Genomic DNA, 20020 nt, shown 5'->3' on the forward strand with positions numbered 1-20020 from the left:
TTTCAGCAGCCTTCAAGGGCCACTGGCACCTGGTACAATTTAGAACAATTTAAGAGCTACTCTCTCCAGAGGGACTGGAGTAAAACAAAGCAATCCCTCGATCGGTGTAGCAGAAAGGCTGCTTACATCAACCTTTGTAGTCTCCACTCATAGGCTATAGCCAAAGCCAAGGATTGGGATCACTTGTAAAATTGCTGTACAAAGAGCAATTATAATGCAAGGCAGATTTTTAAATGTGTACAAGGAGCACATCCACAAAGACATTTGCCTTCTTGCATGTGAGCTTGCAACTGAAGTTTCCTTGGTAGTCCATAAATGGATCAACATTTAGAAGCTAGCACCTCTAATGTGTTGTAATGTGCTTAGCATGAAGATGCTGCTTGCATTAAGGAACCTCAGACAACTTATCTGAAGGTGGAGACCCTCTCTAAGTAGGATATTGTTTTTTCGACTCAGATTGCATTGAAATGAGCAAAACTGTGCATAAAATGTGAATTGCTGGTATCCCTACCTTTAGTCCTAGTCATCTGTACAGAGCAAATTGTGTGAAGTATGCACACCTAGCACCAACTCACCAGAGGTGAATCTGAAAATAAATGTGTTTTCTATAATCACAAGCAATCTTTAATCCCAAGTAATAAGTAGGGAATCCCCTCTGTCACCCAGAGAATGTGATTGGTAGAAAATCTATATTGAATGATGTGAGGCAGGATTGGAATCTCATCCCCACTGATGTTAGTAGTCTTCACTCAGGACCGACTCCCTCTCAGAGTCAATGGGAATCCCCACTGAGGTCAATAGTATGAGATCAAAACAGTGTATCCTTTGAAGTCAATGAGATGCGATCAATCTCTATTCTTCTAGGGACTGGGGGATATGATAGGAAGTGGAAGTCAATGGGACTGTCTTCAACAATATTTTTTTCCCAAGAAAACTTCTTTTTGTGTTTTAATATGCTAAATATATCTGAATATATTTTCCAGCATTCATGTCCCTTTCCTCAGTAATCAACAATCCATCTCTAATGCTTCCTTTGTTCAAGAAAGGTAAACTCATGTTACTTTTCAGTAGCAGATTACACAAAGGAAACTTTATGGTATGTATTACACTCACAAAGCAGTTTGCTCCATCTTGCAATCACTTAAAAAAATGCTTTCTTGTTATCTCATCTTCCTTCCTGCATGAATGTCTGAGATAATCAATGAAGTTCCTGTGTAGAGAATAAATTGAGCTGGAATGGCTCCTCTCATACTGTACAATCAGAGAGAGAGGTGGTTTTTGCTGATGATTTTGATATTCAGTTTAACTTTCTTCACTAGGCTGTCAGCTCCATGAAAGTGAGGTCAATCTGACCACACTCCTCTTAAAGGATCCTCTTCTGAACCAGCCACTAGAGTATACATTTCCTGACACACACTGCAGCAGAACTGAGAGGCATATATTTTGCCTAGAAACCAGATGCCTGATTGTCCATTGCCCTGAACCTTGTGTCATCACTTGTACCGATGCAAAGTGAGTGTAAAATGCCAGGAGATAACAGTGGCGATGTTTAGCATCTACTTTGCACTCATATAAACAACTTCACAAGATCACAAGATGCAGGACAACAGAGAAGCAGGCCTCTGTTCTTTTGTCATTTAAGATGCGCGTCGGCTCCCTGCAAGTGAAGAGGTGAGTGCTTTATCTACAAAGCATGACACAAATAAATGGGGCAATTTAAATCAGGATTCTCTAATCAATGATACAACAACCTGAAACTTCTGAACAAGTCATTTGCACATTGCAAGTGATGGGGGAAAGTGCTAATCAAAAGTGCCCTATACATTATGAAGATCAGGTTCCTCCCCAGGTGTGGCTGCATAGTTCTTGTAGTAACATTGCAGACAGATTTTTGCCCTGTAGTTTGCAAGGACTTTGCCCTTCAGTTTGCAAGGAGACCATCCTTTTTTTATATGTATGTTAAGTGTCTAGCACAGTGATTCCCACTGGGGTGACTTGAGATCCTTTCAAGGTTGTTTTAGGGTGCCACACAATGTTAGCACTGTTATGTTTGTAAGCATGATTAAGAGAAAGAGCATCATATGAGAAACAGAGATGTCAAACAGAAATCCATAGTTGCAGTCTTTCTGAGTTCCTTGCAACAGAAAAAACCCTGCTCTATTATTTTTCTGTAGTCAAAAAAAGAGTGAAAACTAAGAGCTGGCATTTTGGGGGTGTTGTGTGTCTATCCAGAGGTACCTTGAGTCCAAAAAGATTGGGAACCACTCATCTAGCACATTGCAACAGTAATACAAATAATAGCAGTGATCATGACTGAAAAGAGATCTTAACTGGGTTAGAACAGACAGAGGTGACACTTAAAGGGTACCATGTCATCCAATCATGATTTGTCTTTCCTGCCCCCAGGGCTGTCAGACACTTACTGACTTGAAACCTTCCTTTTCAAGAATGGACAGACATTTCAGCCAAAAGATAGAGGAGGCAGAGGACTTGGGGCAAATCTGGAATGCTAATATAAATTTTGATTCTATTACAATCAATGAAATTCATTCCCATTGCCTCAGGCTGTGTGTCTTAAACCTGAGATCATGATTGGAGAATCTGACTCAATTGTCCATAGAAAAATCTTAGTTAAGTTTCTCCATAAAATATCTCTTCTGCAGCCTGACATGGAATGAAGTGGTACATGAGAGATTAAGAGTTTCACAATAAGGGTTTCACATCCTCAGTAGTATACATTATGTTATTCTCTATTAACTCGAGATTCTTAGTGTTGCATTATTTCAGGATTCTTTTTGTGTCAACATTATACTTTCAAGGACAGCACTGACCTTCTTGATTGCTTTCTTTTTTTGTGAGAGGGCCTAGACAACAGTGTAATGCACTGTTTAAATCAACACTGAAACCTAATCCTGAAAGTTTCCCACCCCAGAGAAAAGTGCTGATGTTAAGTGCTGATACTGAAAAAATGGTGATACACACGTTAAAAAATTTCTGCTCAGGTGAATAAAATTTTGCAGGGTTGAGGCTTAAATTGAGAATCTTTGTTATGGATTTTATTGTTGAATGCTTTCCAGTTACCCATAGGGCAAAAACAAAATACAATCAAATGACTTTTGCATTTATAAACATCTCTAAAAAGTAAAATGTTCATTGAAGTATATTTTCATTTATTCTGAATTACAGTTGTAATCGGAGATTAAAAATGGATCATTTCCCCTCTCATGCAGGAAGCACCTGGTGAGAGGTAGGCAGTGGTGTGCCCCAGGGGTTGGTACTTGGCCCAGTGCTGTTCAATATCTTCGTCAACGACCTGGATGCGGGGGTGAAAAGCCCATTGGCCAAGTTCACAGACGACACCAAGATATGGGGTTGTGCAGACACAAGCACGGAGAGGCTGCAGATACAAGCAGACCTAAACAGCCTAGCATGTTGGGCAGAACAGAACCAGATGAGGTTCAACATAGAGAAATGCAAAGTGCTGCATCTGAGAAGGAAGAACCCCAGCACACCTACAGGCTGGGCATCGCTAACCTGACCGGCACTACACGTGAAAGGGATCTGGGGATAACAGTAGACCCCAGCATGAATATGAGCCGGCAATGCGATGTAGTAGCTGCTAGGGCCAATAAAACTCTGGCATGCATCAATTGATGCATCTCCAGTAAATCCAAAGAAGTGATTCTCCCACTTTAGTCAACATTGGTGCAGCCACAGCTGGAGTATTGCATCCAGTTCTGGGCGTTGCACTTCAACAAGGACGTGCTAAAGCTTGAGAAGGTCCAGAGAAGGGCCACGCACATGATCAGGGACTTGCAAGGCAAGCCATATGAGGAGAGGCTGAGGGATCTCAGACTCTTCAGCCTAAAGAAAAGAAGGCTGAGAGGGGACCTGACTGCGGCTTACTGCTATATCAGGGGGTTGGTGAACATCTATTCCCCGGGGTGCCCTTGGGGAAAACTAGAAACAATGGCCACAAACTCCTGGAAGATAGTTTCAGGCTGAACATTAGGAAAAACTTCCTTACAACTAAGGTGTCCAGCCTATGGAAGAAGCCCCCCCACAGAGGTGGTGCAATCATCTATCCTAGAGGTCTTCAAGAGAAAACTGGATGGTCACCTGCCTGGGGTCGTCTGACCCCAGATGTCTTTCCTGCTCATGCAGGGGGCTGGACCCAAGGATCCTTCGGGGTCCCTTCCAGCCCAATGATTCTATGATTCTAGTCTAAGAAATAAAGGGTGATATTTATAAAATTAAAGTTATTATCAAAATAATACTACTTTATTCTTTTGAGAATTCTGTTTTTAGACATCAAAATTCACATTTGTAGGCTTTATGTTACCATAATTATTTTTTAAAATGCTTTTCTCTAGGACCTTTTTGAAACGTTGTAAGAAACAGTTTCTCTACACACTTAAGACATTTATAGATGTGATTCAGTAGACCGGGGAGGGCGGGGAGGCACTTTAATTAGAGTGGCTCCAAGAGCCGGTGCTTGGAGCATCACACGTATCAGCTTCCCAGGGCTGAAAAATGGTGGCAGGGATGCTTTAACTAAAGCTCATCGAATGAGCTTTAGTTAAAGTGCCCCCTCCACCATTTTTCAGCAGGAGGGTGCTGATACATGGGACACTGGGGTCTGCTGGAGCGCGGTAATTACCACACTCCAGCAGACTCAATTAATTCCAGACTTGATTAATCCAGCAGACTCAATAAATTACAATGCGTTGGAGCAGCCTCTCTGCACATGTGTAGGCACCCTTAGGTTCTTGCATAGAAGTATTTGTTTCTTGCACTACCCTTTGTCTCTTTTTCCTGTCTTGTATTTTGTTTAGCACTCAGTGATATCCATCGAGGGTTTTTTTCCGTTTTTTTTCTTCTCTTTTAGAAATATAGTGTCCAATCAAATTTAATTGAATACTTCATTATATTCTATAGCCAGGGAAGTGCTGGAGTTCTTAAGCACTAGAAACAGTTTTAGCCAGGTTCTTTGCTTTACCAAGCTCTGACTTAACAAGCAGGAATTGGGAAGGCTGTCAGCGAGCCAGTTACGACTCTGATTCTCAGTGTAAGTTTGCAGCACCATAGTGAGATCAGCATAGGTTGCTTACAGCAGCTTGGAGGCTGCTCTACTTTGTGCCACAGATAGTTCTTGGCCTCTTCGTTCTGAGTATTTACCAAGAATTCCAGTGAGGCTGGGTGTTTCCTTTGTAATGTGGACACCTGCTTATTTAGAAGATAGGCTAACACTGTTCACTTTTTTCCTTTTAGTAAATGATCATGATATATTACTGCATGCCACCCTAAAGTGTGCTTGGTATTTCTCTGAGAGAGAAAGATGCAGCTTTTCTGATTAAACTGATGTGACAGCAGTTTTATGGAGTTTGGCACAAGGAATGAATGGCAGGGCAAGCACAGGGAGAGAGGAATGTGGTGGTGTTGGGGTGTGGAAAGAGAAAGAGTTCAGGAACTGTATCAAAAGGATGAAGTCAAGAGGCAGGCCAATCCAGTTAGTCTCATGAACATAGGTAGCAACATTAAGGGAAGTGGAAACAAAGCGGTTGGAGTCCCCAGTCCTGGGATGTCAGCTGGTGAATGGTAGCTAATTTGCATCACATTGTTTGGCTATGTGATTCCTACACTGAGAACAAAACCTGCTCCTTTCAGGGGAATTGCTTTAGGTTAGAGAAGCTGGACCAATTGTGAGATTTAGTCTATTTGTTATTTTGGCATAGTTTAGTTTAATTTTAAATAGCAGTATGTATGTGAGGTGAAAAATGAGAAAATTTGTAACTAAGATAAAATGTACACCATAGCTATGCTTGAAAAATTTTAGGTATAAAAATAAGATTAATGGGCCAGGTATTGGCCTAGACAGCATCTGAAGTGTGCGTCTGCGTGTGTGTGCGCGTGTGTGTAATGAAACTTCCCTTGCCTTGTGTCCACAGCAGGGGACAGAGGTGGTCCCAATCCAGAGAACACAAAGACGGTGTGAGTAACAGTTATGTTAGTTTCATTAAGGAGGATCGAGAGCTAAGAGCCCTCTCACCTCCTCTGTATTTGCCAGTAGTGCTAAGCTGAAGGGACATGTACATGCTGAACCTTATAATAAGGACATCAGGGGCTTCTGCAGCTCATATTCCACTAATGCCCCTGGAAGAACTCTGCTGGCTTGTGGAGGTGTTGTCAGGGTGCAGGTATAGCAGGTACCCAGTCAGTGGAAGAGGAAGAGAAAACACAACATTTGTGTCCATCAGGGGCATGACTCACCAGTACTCTTCAACTCTCATAATCATACACGTCCAAATTTATCAAGAAACTTAAGCATGACTTTCTGTATAGGAGCAGTCACACCAAAGTGCTTAAAGTTAGGCACATGCTTAGGTTTTCTACTGAACCATGGCCTTATGTCACTATGAAGTGAGAGCAAGGTGAGTATAAAATGCTTCCATTCTGATCTGGCAGTATTTTCTCCACACTGTGCAGTGATATGAATATGATTCACTGGTTTAAATTAATAAGAAAGATTTAGCAACTTGGGGAGCCAGGCTCTACATCTATCTCTTGGTGCCTGTTCTAATGGAGTGCCTCCTACTTACACTGAGCTGAATTATAACCTGGATTCTTTCTTATGGGAAGAGATAGATAGCAGTCGAGGAACACAAGTACCACATGGAAAGTATTTTAAACAATTTCCAAGGAATCTTTTGTGTTAGTTTGGTCTGTGTGGATCAGAAGGAATGGCTTCTTAGTCCTGGGAATCTCCAGCAAACTGAAATGGCTGCTGTCTCTAATACACCCTTCTGTATGTTATACAGCTGTAATATTGAACACATGAGGCAGACAGCTGCCCTGAGGCATTCTCCGTAAAAATGTTCATATCACAACAGAATTGAACTTACCTCTATAACACCAGATCTCCTCTTCTCCACAGTGAGGACTGTTCAGAAAACCAGACAATGTCATGGAAATGTTATAATAGACATAGCCTGAATACATGGATGAGGTAGCTGTCCCCAGCGAAGCCAATCTCTACAATACATAGAGTGGGTTAAATACAATTAACAGTGGTCAGAAGGGCCATTTACTTTACTTTGCATTATGATGGTGTTGCCACAATTATCAGGTGGAAAAGGGAAAGTGTATTTTTAACAGATGATGCTCTAAGCTAGTCTAAGTCATTTACATCTCAATGTTGTATTTTTCTCCCCAAGAAGACTGAATGTTTTCCCTCTCCCTGAATCCCATAATTGTTTTATTGCTACATTCTAAAATGTAAATAATCATTCCCCTCCCTTTTAATAAATTAGATGCAACCTGTCTAGCTCAGAAAATGAACATTTCAATATCTTCAGACACACAATGACATCATATCAATATTTAAAATCATTTTATGCATGTATTCCAGGTTGTCCAACTTCATTAAGGGCATTCATCAGCCCTCCGGCTACAGTGTATTCCCATTGGAGTTGTAGGCCTCAGGCCCTACCAAACAGAAATTTAAACTAACTTGCCTTTTTAATTCATATTATTCTCAAATATTCTCTTTTTTAACCCCCTGCCATGACTAAGGCATTTAGACCTAGCTATGATTTTGTACATGTCAACATTTAACAGACAAAATCCCCATTATTATGTCAGAACATGTGTGCATGAGAATAATACAGTCTCTCCCCCTCTCCCTCCATCCTCCCCTCCAATCCTGTCCATATTTCTTTGGTACAATAATAATCTTCTTGCTTCTTTCACTTTATGAGAAGTTAATAAGTTGAGCTTCAGCTTAGTGGGGTTTTTCCTTGTTAAAAAATTTACAAACATGGCAAACAAATTACATCTCATTCTTTTGCTATCTCTTTCTCTTTCCACAACACATCTCTTGATCTATTTTTTATATAGCTGAGGATGCGCAGCTTGAATATATGTCCTTTTTAGTGGCATCAAATGCTGTGTATTAGTAGAAAATTTCTTTTTTCTCAAACCAAATAAACAACTGTCTCATTGTTCTGTTCCACGGGATGATTACAGATCTCTCCAAGATCCTTAGTATCTGAATGACCTTGAAAATTCCAGGGTGAAACTGATGCACAAAGCAGTATAAGGAAGAGGTGATTGTGGCATCTGAACATTAGCAGTTTACTGCTGACCAGGCAATATAGACCTGGCAGAAGCTTCTGATTGTGTCCATGGAATTTAGTGAATTGGATCTAAGTAGATTTATTACAAGGGAGACTGATAACATCTGGAAGTGGACAGGTAAATGTACCATCTGGGGATGGAATACTCCCACAGAAACCGCATGGGCAGGGATTTATTTTAAAAGCCAGGAATACAAGTCAGTGCAATGACAGAACTTCTTGATTGTATTATACATTTGTACATTCCTGGCCTAGGGGCTAAAGATCTTAACACTTCCAAAAGAGAAGATGAGAGATGGAGGCATAAAGCACCACCCTTACAGCACATTGTCTTCTGTAAACACCATTTTTAATAGATGTGTTCTATCTCATCCCTTCCCTACATTTTCTCACCTCATTTGTCTTGTGCCTCTTTCCCCGCTTATGTTTTCCTCTGATCAGCAGTCCCCCATTTTTGCCATGTTCCTCCTACCTCTCTTTTTCTTATCTCCCTTCAGCTTTTATCCTCTTTGTATTTCCTACTTCTGTGTTCCTATCTTTTCCCAATCCCTTGAATGGAAGACTTCTTCCTTGTCCCTTCTAATGCATTTTTGAAACTCCTTGGGTGCATCTACATGAGACGCTTAACTGTGCAGTAGCATAGTTTACTGCACAGTAAGCATGCATGTCTACGTGTAACCGCACTTACTGTGCAGTAAAAAAACCCTAACCATAAGTAAATTTACTTGTGATTAGTTACTGTGCAGTAACGCACATGTAGATATGACCCGGGAACAAATTTGCTTCCAGGTCAGTCCTGCCACTAGGAGCTGGCCTGAGGCTAGTCCCAGGATTCCAGGCTGGGAGCTTCTCCTGCCCCAGGGCTGGGCTGCCTCTACGAGAGCCCCTGCCTCAGGCCTTTAAAAGTCTGCAGGCATTTTGACACCTGGGGTACACCAGGAGGCAGCCTGAGGGGACTCCAGGCCCTGTGCCCCCTGGGGAGGCCGCAGGCTAGCCTCACCAGCCTGCCTGTACCTCAGCATCATTGCTTGCAACTGCAGTGCTGCATGGCTACCAGGCCCACAGTGTCCAGGCCTGCAGGCTGCTCCATACTGCTGCAGGCTGCTCCATACTGCTGCAGGCTGCCCCATACTGTTCCAGGCTGCTCCATACTGCTCCAGGCTACTGCAGGTTCCAGCCAGGCCTGCCAGTGCACAGGCATAGCTGCAGGGAGCTTCTGGCTGCCAGGGCAAGCTCCACCTGCCTGAAGCCCACCCTGCCCTGAGGCTCAGAGACCTGATGCAGGATCCCTGATAGTGATGTCCTCTAGATTGGGTATGCATCAGCGAGTACATCACTATCAGGGCTCCTGCACTAGCTCTCTGGGCCTCTGTGTGGCTGCCCACCACCCAGGGCCCCAGTTGGTCTCAGGAGGAGACTGGCAACTTCATGGCACTGTGGCATGAGGCACAGGTGCAATGACAGGTCAAGTGGGGTGGGTGCTGTAATGCCCACATCTATGATGGGCTGTCAGGCCAGATGTAGGAGCATGGGCACAACCGGTCAGCACATCATTGCTGCGTAAAGGTCTAGGCCTTGCAAGCACAGTGGGTTGCTATCACAGGCCACAATCATTGGTCAGGGAGTGCCTGTAAGTCCATGCCCTATATGCAGCAACTGACGGACATCCTTATGCCCTGGGACCAAGGCTGTAGACGGGCTGTGTACAGCAGCATGGGTGGCTTGTCTGAGCCTCTGCCTCAGCCTGGCATCTCTGGTGAAGTGGGTTGGGCACCTCTCAGTAGTGTAAACAGCTCCACGTGCACCACTCAGGACACACACAGCAGGGACACATTCGGCATGCAGTAGTGGCATGAGGGGAGGGGGCTGGCCCCAGGGCACCTCCCCAGAGAGGACTCCTGTGGGGAGAGTGGATGCAAGGGCAGCTCCTACAACCAGTTGCTTGGGAGCCCTTTGCCTCTTAGTGGTCCACTCTGGCCTGGAGCACCATGGAGTAAAAGCCCCTCTGGCTGTAATAGAGGTGGCCTCTGTGGGGCAGACAGGTGATGGGGATGTGGGTCTGGTTGAGGGCCCGATGCACTGGGGGAATCCCAAGGCACAAAACTGTGCCACCACCACCGGGGGGGCATGCATATGGAGCATGGTGTGCCCAAGCATGTCCTGGAGGATGCTGCGCACCTCCAGGATAGCCTCCCTGGCAGTGGCTGATGTGCTGCAGGCAGCTTGAGCAGGGTGAGGGCCAGATGGGTGACCGCAGGGAGGGACAGCCATGTGGCAGTGTCCTGCTGCTCCAGGTGTGGCCAGAGCTGCTCCAGGAGATCCTGGAAGATGGCCCAGGTCATCCTGAAGGCCTCCAGCTACTGCTTGTTATTTCAGGTGTGCTGGATGATGTGCCACTACCAGTCCTGGCTGGCCTGGCAGGCCCAGAGGTGATGGGGCTGGAGGCCCAGGAAGGCAATGGTGGCCCAAATGGCAGCATCCTGGAGCCCATCGGTGGTGTCTCTGCTGGGGTTCAGCCAGGTGGATGGGGTCAAGGTGGGTCAGAAGTTGAGAGGTCTCCGATTGCCTTTCCTTTATATCCCTGCAAAGTATCAGGTACTATATGCCGTTCTGGTCTGCAAGAGGTTCATATACCACACTTATTCCCATAGTGTCCCAGATAAAGGACCTCAGAAGTATTTAGGCATCTAGAGCTTCTTGTACAGTTAGGTGCCAAACTGTTTCCTTAGGTACCCGTGACTAAAACTTTAGATCCTCTATGTCATTGCTTAGCTGATCCCTATTCCTGGAGACATCTGATGTCTGTAGGTGTCAAAGCCTCCAAAGGAGTGTAATAGTTGCCCAGGATGATCTAAGTTACCACAGTGGTGAAGAGTTGCTAGGGGGAAAGAAAGTGTTCTCAAATGTTTATCTCAATGGTAAGGGAACTCAGATGGGAGGAGGAGACATGGGTCCCAGTGCCCGTTGGAAAGAATATGTAATATATTTAATTATTCTTTGGAGCCTGTACTGGGATCAAAGTTTCTCTCATCGTAGGAGTACCCTAACTACTAGCTTAGTGAGTCATGTTCATTCTTGCTCTTTTGGTCCCATGAGTATTTATTCCATACAAAGTGAAACAGCTTTATTAGGAGAGTTTGAGTGCACCCCACCCAGAGTACCCTCTAGTTTGGTGAAAGGTCTGGATTCATATCACCTTATGCAGAGGATGGAATTGAGGTCAAGTCTTCAATCCTTGGCCAAGTTCTTCAGCCACTGAAGTATTGGGTGTCAGGTGTCACCATCATTCCTTTGGCAGTGTTTTGTGAGGAAGGGCTGGCATTAGTGGGCATAACTCCATCAGAGAATTCAGGGGTTTGAATGCCATTTGGAAATATCTTCACCTCTAGCCCCAAGTAATCTGTTCACATCCTAGAGTGCAGTGAAGCTGTGGACATATCCTCTCCTTGGCATTGGCTAGTTTGGACAGGACCCCACTTAGTATACTGGATTTTGTGACTCTCCTTCTCAGACCTCTATTGTATATGGAGCCTCAATATTTGACTCAGGCTTGTAGTTTCCCTTAGGTGATGAGTGCCCCAAAGTTAAGTGGTCTAAGAGTGAACCTAGATCATAAGTCACTGTGGATCTAGCCTGGGTCTGCTTTGTTATTTCTTTATTTTTTTTAGATGTATATCCTGCTCTATCCAAAAGGCTCAAAGCAGCTTATTAGGCACTTAAGTTCATCATTTATCACTGACGCCCTCCAAAGCAGCATTTTGATGCCTACCCAACCCCAGTAGACAATTAAGTCCTGAAGACATTCAGTTCTCATCTGTGGGCATACACAAAGCTGGCTAAGCATTGATGCCCCAAGACTGCCCCAAAATGGGATATTCAAACTAGACGGGGAGCATCTGTCTTGCCAGAAGTGTCAAAAACTGGTCTAAGCATCAACACCTGTTATTGTGCACATCTTTCTGTTGTTTTCCAGTAATAGGGAAAACCAGACATGAGCTATCTAAGCAACTGACTTAACTTAGGTACCAAGGGGAGGGTTTATGTCTAAGGACCCAAATGGAGGGAGCTGCTTGCCTGCCTGGAGCTAGGTATATCAGCCTTGGTGTTGAAGACCCATACTTTCTTCTGCATTGCAATCCAGGATAGTCAAAGGACATATCCACTTAACTGGTTTCTAAGGATCCTTTCCTCAGGTGAGTGACTCTGCTGATGCATTGTATGGGGACCCTGTTGGGCTGTAACTCACAACTAAGGATTCTAGGTGGCATGGGCCTCTGAGTTAGCCCGTCTGGATCTAGTTTCAACTGCCTTCATATGCATTAAGAAATAATAACTGTCACATGTCTGTTTTCTCACCCTACCACAAGTGAGTGTTTGAGTTTTTATACTAAATATATTCATGCATGTTGCTCTATGCTTCAATTAGAAGAGGCCAACAAGATGCACCTTGCACTTTGAGCAAAAGATGATGAGGTTTGCAATGGTCCTTGGTTCTATGGCAGCAGTCAGCAATTTTTCTGGCTGTGGGCCACAACGACCCACCCCTGATCAGAGGTGGGTAGACAGGCAGGCAGGTAGGTGTTATGACCTGCCTGCAGTCAGAGCTGCTTCCCACATCACCACCCTCAGCCAAAACCCCCCACTGCCAAGTGTGGCTGAAGCCCCATGTTCATGGGCTGGATCCAGTGACTCCACTGGCTGTAGGTTGCCAACCCGTTTTAAGGCAATTCATTCCACACACTGGCTCTAGTCCTTTAGACCTATATTCTTGTGCCAGGGGAGCAAAGTTGTTGACTTATAGTCTTCATCCTAAAGTGTCAGATGGCTATTTTTGAGGGATACTGTTATGGGTGCCCACAGTCAGGACAAGGCAGAATCATGGCTGTTTCCATCTCTGAGTTCACCTGCAAGACTGACTCAGGCAGGAAAAAATCACCTTATCTATAGACTGGTCAACACTACAAAAGTGTGTCAGAAAATACTGCATTTCACCATCACCACCCACTTTTTGACCCACCACAGTGCAGGACCATAAGGAAATAAACCATATGCATACAAAAGTTTGAAGACACTGCTGGCTATTCCGTACCTGGATACAGTTTGTTCTCGCTAGTCCTTTTTAGTTTCCTGTGCCTAGAATTGGAGCTCAGTAGTGTTGTGTGACCATCTCTGTAAATGGCTCTTAGCAATTCACTTCAATATTCAGTTTGTCCTCTGCTTAACTCTTGCTATGCAGTGACCCAGAACTACTGCTGCTCGTCCCTGTCAATCAGGTGGTACAGAGATATAATTATGTTGTGCTCTGTGATGAAGAAGGACTGAATTACACTAGAGAACCCTTTGGAGTCGACATTAGGAAGAGCATTTAGAAATAGTGAGTGGAGATGCAAAGGTGCCAAAGTGGATGGAGAGAAATGCTCTTTGGGTCAAAGATGCTGTTTACTCATAATTCCTTCCTGGAGGCCTGGGCATCTCACAGTGCAGAGGGTTGCTAGAATGCTTTCTAAGGATGTGCTTTGTGCTCAGCTGATACAGTTGCTTGAAGTGGAGATGCATGGTGCCAGCAAAAGCACAGTGATACGTATATGCTGTAGTGACTTGCAGTGATGGTTGCGGTACAGCAACAGAACTTGCTGTAAAACAGTCTTTAGACGGGGTGAATTTGTTCTGCCCTGAGCTTTCCAGGTGAGTGCAGAGATGGAAAGTCAGCAGAACTTTCTTGTGTAGACAATGCCTAACTTGTCAGAGCTGTTCTTCCAGTTTGTGTTCGTTGAGAGCACCTGCAGGCATTCAGGAAGTGAGTAAGCTGGATTCCTCCTGGGGCTCACTTTGAAACATGGCCTCATCTCGTCAAACTCTAATATGGGTCATTCATGGAGCCAGAACCTATTGCCATGAAGCATTGTAAATAACTATCCCTGAGTTTCTACTGCCAGCCTGCTACTATCTGCAGGTGTAGAAAAAGAAGATGGAAGGGAGAAGATTATAAGATCTTTGAGGCAGGGATTGCCCTTAACTACATATGTAGAGATCACTGAGCACAGTAGGGGGTGGGTCAAGTTTGGGCCTTTAGGCACTGCTGCAATACATTATAAATAAGAATAATAACAACAGAAGAAGAGGAAGGGAATGGGGCATATAAAATGATCAGAGAAGGGAACAGAGTGTGAGAACAGGGCTTTGAAAGCAGAGCCAGGAAGGAAGAGAATAACTATCAGAGAGAATGAAGAGAAGGCAGCAGATAAAGAGGAAGAGATGTAGGAAAAGGGCAAACAGACAGGCAAGGAATATAGAGGAGGAGACGCAGAAATCCACAGTAATGAAAAGGAGTGGAATACTGGAAAAACTGTAGAGACGATTAAACCACAAAGAATCTCAAACCAAAGCAAAACTAGAATAAAGGGAGCACAAAACAAAAGAATTTGAGAAAAAAGAATGAAAATATTAAACGCACAAAATGTATGACAAATGGAAAGAAGAGAAAATGATGTCTGGGGAGATGGAGGGAGAATAAATGGGAAATGAAGGGAAATTTCCCTCTTTGTAAAGTGCTTTGAGAGGTATTCATGAAAAGTGCTGTTTAAGGACCAGATGTTGTTATTTGATATTTATTCAATTTTCCTATAGCATAAAATATACTAGCTTAAGAGCCTTTATGTCTGCTCTGTGGGATCTTACTCTTTTAGCAACACAGGTTCAGGTAAAGAGGTACTGTATCTTTTGTGCAGATAGGCCCTTGTTCTTTTTTCATTCCCCTGTATGGTTGTGGAAGACTCATCCATCACCTAGCCCTAAATAAACAGATGTGTGCACATGTGTTTCTTGAAATGAGGTTACCATAATACACCAGGTGAACAAAGTAACCTTTTCCTCTGGGACTTGGGTTCAGATTCCAACTCCCTGTAGGGACTTAAGTAAAGATAAGTACAATGGACTTAAATTTTGTGTGCATGGCTGATAATCTCTTCTCAGAAAAGTTTGTGTAGCAATGGGAACTAGAGATTTTGGGTCAGGCTTTGCAGTACTTTGGCAGAGGAATGTATACGGGGTAGGCTGCAAAGCATCAACCTCTGTTGCAGTGACTAAGGCCAGTGCTTTTACTCTCTCGCTTTCATGAGCATCAAACTCGTTCATAAATTTTTAAAAGAAAAATCATTGTTTAATGAACTTTTATGAAGAAAACTGAGCAACCCATCCCCCCACACACAATATACATTGTGAGCTTTTTACTCCCTAGACTTATGACCTGCATAACTCTGATTGTTGCGTTATTTAGACAACCTTCCTATTTAGCTGGCATTAAATTTGTATGCTCCCATATGGTTGGTTTGCTTTTTTTTTCTTTTTGCTCATGCAGCTGGGATTCTCTGATGGAACATAACAGGGCAGTGGAAGAAGGGGGGGCGGGGGGGGAGGGATTTTGTAGAAAGGATGGGAGGAAAAGGACAGCTTTCTCCAGAACAAACAAAATACTTGGCTGTTTAAAGATCGATGCTGCTTGCGCTTGCACGGGCGCAAGCTAATTGAAGTCAGTGGTGGTTGCAGCCATGTAAGTGAGGTCAGAGTTGGTTCTTACATTTTTAAAAATGTTCAGAAAATGTGGGTGTGCATGTTAAAAACTGCCCCACGAGGCTGCTCTGACATGTGGGGCTGCCTGGCACAAACACAGCACATAATAACACAAAGTCTTTGGCAGCGTTACAGGGCTAATCTTTACGTAACTGTTCCCGAACAACTTCTCTAATGTACCAAGCACAAACAAGCTTTCCATCAACATTAGGCTGCGTGCAGATCTTTTTGTGTCACCTGTTTTCATAATGAACAAATGCTGACTGCGGCCGCGGCATGGAAAACCCTGCTCTGCATTCATAAATGAATCTGCCCAAATGATCTCTCTAATTATCCAAGGATGCCAATGAAACAAAGGCTTGCATTTGACACCAGTCCCACTTTTGTAGAATTCATCTTCTGAGACTTAGACACCGCGTAGGAAAGTGTTTGGAAGGTTATTTTGGGGGATTGTTGAGGGGAAGTTTTCCATTGCTTGCTGCACTTAACTCCATGGGTTGCATCCTAATCCATTTGACCAGAATGTGTGGAAGATGGTTTTGTGGTTAAGACATTGGACTGGGATCAGTTACAAATTTCACCTCTGCCATAGACCTTCTGTGTGAGTTTAGACTAGTCTCTGACATAGTACCCACACTGTCCCTATGCTGCACTTGGGACCACTGAAGTGAAGCATGCTCTGGCCACTCACTCCGACTCCCCTCCTGTGCCAAATCCTGAAAATGAGAAAATCTAGTCACCTTAGAGCAGCTTGGGCTAATGAACGTTCCCCAAAAAGAACACCCCAGAGTGGGACAGGGACACATGCTCAGCACCACTCTGAAGTGGTGCTTTGTTTCTGGGGTTTGCACATGATGGGTGAGAGTGAGCGGGTGGGCTCTGCTTCACAGCAGTGCTCTCAGGTATGGCACTAAGGTGGCATTGACATAGCCATAATCTTGCTGCCTCAGTTTCTCATCTCTAAAATGGGTAATCATAATTCCTGCCCCCATGTTTCTCATGTGTGTCTAATTTGCTTTTGTGTGCTCTTATTCGTGTGTGTATGATGCCTACTGCTGCAAAGGGGCCTGGCCAAAACAGAGGCTACCATAATATAGATTGGAATAAGAATAGGTGCAGTGATTGTAAGAGAAGCAGATTGAGGAAATGACAGCAGAAACTCCCCTGGGTTCGAATCCAACCCGTGCAGACTGCACTGAAACAAGCCCCCTGCCATTCTGGTGATGGCTGTTTCTTGGGTGAATGACCTGCATCCACATGCAGTCAGAGAAACGGTGTCTTCCATTCTGTGTTTTTAACCTGCTTTCAGGTATGCGGCCCATCTGCCTTCACCCATAGACCAGCTTAAAGTTCCCTGATTTGAGAACTCTTTTTTTTTTTTTTTTTTTTACTCAGTATTGTGCAGCCAAAACACATGTGCTGTTGCACTGAAGAACCATGTGGCAAATATATAAAAGTATGCAAGTTTCTGAAAGCTGGAAGAGAGCCCTAATTTTGTTGGCAATGGAGCTGTTTCTCCTTCTTTCCTTTGAGCAGGGCCTGAAGCACTCCACAGGCCCACAGACATACAAAACCTTCATGGAATTTTCCCAGCGTCAGGATTGATTGCCAGCTTGAGAATTCTCCATTGGCAGCAGTTCTGCGAGGGGCACTGCCTCTTACTCTGTTCAGTGAAACTCTGCTACTAGCTGGCTCTTGAGACACCCTTGCCTCTGTAGTATGCTCAGATGCATCCTGCAAATCCCTCCCTTAGAAATGATCTTGGTAGAATCATGAAGTCCTCTGAGTTCTGTATTTAATCTTAGATCGCTAGAAGAAGTTAAGTAGCAGGGGAAGGCTTAGAAAAGCAGTATTACCAAACCCAACTGTTAAAAAAGAAAAAAAAAAATCTATATATCACAAGAAATACGAGCTTTCAAAATAAGTCTGAGGGTCTTTTTATTTGCCGTTTGGGATTATCAGTTTCTAGGGTGCTCTAGAGTCATGTTTTTAAGCTTTTTTTCAGCAACTGTTGGGGGATAGAAACTTATTTTTATCTTACGTGAAAGCTGCAATTATTCCTACTTGCATACCTTCAGGAGATGCTCAATAAAATCCTGAGAGCTGGAAACACTGGAAAAGCCTGAGTCTCCACAAGAGGAAAATCTATAAAGTGAAATTGTTAAACAGAACTGGACAAATGAAAGCATTAAGGGTGCAGACACTCAGAAGTAATCAGGAAGGAGGAGGTAAGATGCCTGTGCATTGAATGTAATGTAGGGAAGCTTGCATAGCCAGGGGTGAGCAGAGAAGGTCACGGTACTCTACCTCATGCTCTGTCACCAAGATGGCATGGAATAAAGTTTTATTGATGTGAAATTTGTTGACAGGCCCACAAAGCAGAAACAGACCATCACATCATGCGGTTGCTGTACTTATTAGTATCTGAGTCTTTGCAAAGCTCTTTGTGATTCTTTCTAATTCATTTTTTTCCTTCTCTCTCCTCACCCTCTTCTCACTCTTAAAATTATTATTACTTTCTTGGGGGAAAGGAGTTCAGTTTAGGGGAGGAGCTGTTCCATTTTTAAATCATTCATGTATTCAGCTACTGTAATAGAATGCTCTTTGATTCCCATCCAAAAAGAAGTGCCTGTAAAAAAAAAAGTTGAAGTGCTCTAGTAATTTTAAATTGTTCTGTGCAGTGCATGCCCAGAACTGATCCTTTCCAAATGCAGTGCTTCACATTTTTTTTAAGAGCACTTCATTTTGGAAGTGAATGGGGTGCTGTGGGCACGGGGACCAGAGACCAATTTAGATTTCCTAGATTGCTTCAATAATTTGAAGAGTCTTCCCATCATTTTTTAAACTATTCTCCACCACGCATGCCTGCAAATCCATTCATTTTTTTAACTGAAGTAATTTTTTCCTTAGGACAAACTCCACTGTTCATTTGACGTGGTTCAACGCAGCATATCCACAGACCTCAAATTCCATTAAAAAAAAGACACTATTTCATTGTAAAAAAACACAAAAAAGTAATGCTTCATACCAAAACGTCATGGTTCAACCGTAATTACGCTCCTTTCCTGATTATCTCAATAGAGGTTGCAGTCCCATTCTCAGGTCACTGTGTGCAAAGTTGTCTTGTCATCCAAAACACAGATTATTCCCAATTTCAGTGTTTCCCATCACATTCAGAGACATGAAAATAATATATATATATATTACTGTTTTTTATCTAGGTACCTCAAAATTCTTTATAGACATTTATGAGTTAAAAAGTACAATACAATCTTTATGCTGCATATCTTATTTCCTGTTTTTTCAGAAGGTGAAGTGACTCACCCAAGATCATGCAGAGAGTCAGTGGCAGAGCCGGCATTTCATACACAGCAGTTTTAACTCCCAGCCTCCTTCTGTAACTGCTGCACCAGATTGGGTGCTAAAATGACTAACTGCAAGGGTGATAGCATTCCAGAGGGAGCAATATTCTGGGAACGGCGCTGTCTGGCTGAGGCAGTAAGATCGAAATGATGGCAACATCACTCACTCGCCTACAGGAAGTCAGGAAAGGGCTACATCGCTCCCAGAAATGCTGCTTTCAGAAATGATAATGTCAAAAGGAATGGCAGCCTGTGCGGGTGCCCCCCTGGCAGTAAGGAATGTGTTGGTGCACTACCTGAAGAGCAATAGTACGGTGGGTGAAATGCACTATTTTCACGGGTCTGTTCCATTGCTTATTGCTTCTGTCAGGGCTGTGCTTCTGCTGTATTCAGAAAATAGGAGTTACACTATCTCTTAGCTCGTTTTCCTCCCCATACCTCCACTTTTCTTTTCAGTTGGTTCTCATTTCACATTTCTACATAAGAAACTACATTTCTGAGAAACATGAACATCTTGTTCCAGGGAGGCTTAACAGGAGGACAGCATCAATTCTTTACATTGCAGTCCACCTCCTATCTTATTCAATCATGATCCAGCATTTAAAATATTGGAAGGTGGCACAGTTTGCATTAATCCACGCTCAGCATAACATTTTACTAAATGATTACCCATCTCCCACTGTAACATTAACAGGGAAGGGAGGGTGTGCGCATGCTCTGGATTAGAACAAGTAGGGCAGCTTTGTGCTCTTCCTCTGCAACACAGCTACCCTAAAGTTGCCTTAACAGGAGGGTTCCTCTAGTTCAAAGGTATTTGGGTGACATACAATCCCCTATAGCTGCTTGTATGAGCAGACTTCCCTGTGGCCAGCAGAAGAGACATGGCAAGATTATTCCCAGCTACCACTGTGGCTTTTGGGTTGCTACAACATGCACTTGGGGCAGAAGGCTCAG

At 43.6% G+C, this 20020-nt stretch overlaps 1 long non-coding RNA gene across 5 annotated transcripts in view; it reads left to right on the top strand.

The window, feature by feature from the left end:
• Nucleotides 1–20020, top strand: part of LOC109281679 (uncharacterized) — a 243677-nt gene that overhangs the window by 177574 nt on the left and 46083 nt on the right. For all 5 annotated transcript variants that reach the window (XR_009460279.1, XR_009460280.1, XR_009460276.1 and 2 more), the window contains exons 5-6: nucleotides 17783–17932; nucleotides 19012–19380. This is a non-coding gene — a long non-coding RNA (uncharacterized LOC109281679). The remainder of the gene's footprint in view (nucleotides 1–17782; nucleotides 17933–19011; nucleotides 19381–20020) is intronic.

Source organism: Alligator mississippiensis, chromosome 2, assembly GCF_030867095.1.
Source record: "Alligator mississippiensis isolate rAllMis1 chromosome 2, rAllMis1, whole genome shotgun sequence".
Taxonomy (NCBI): domain Eukaryota; kingdom Metazoa; phylum Chordata; order Crocodylia; family Alligatoridae; genus Alligator; species Alligator mississippiensis.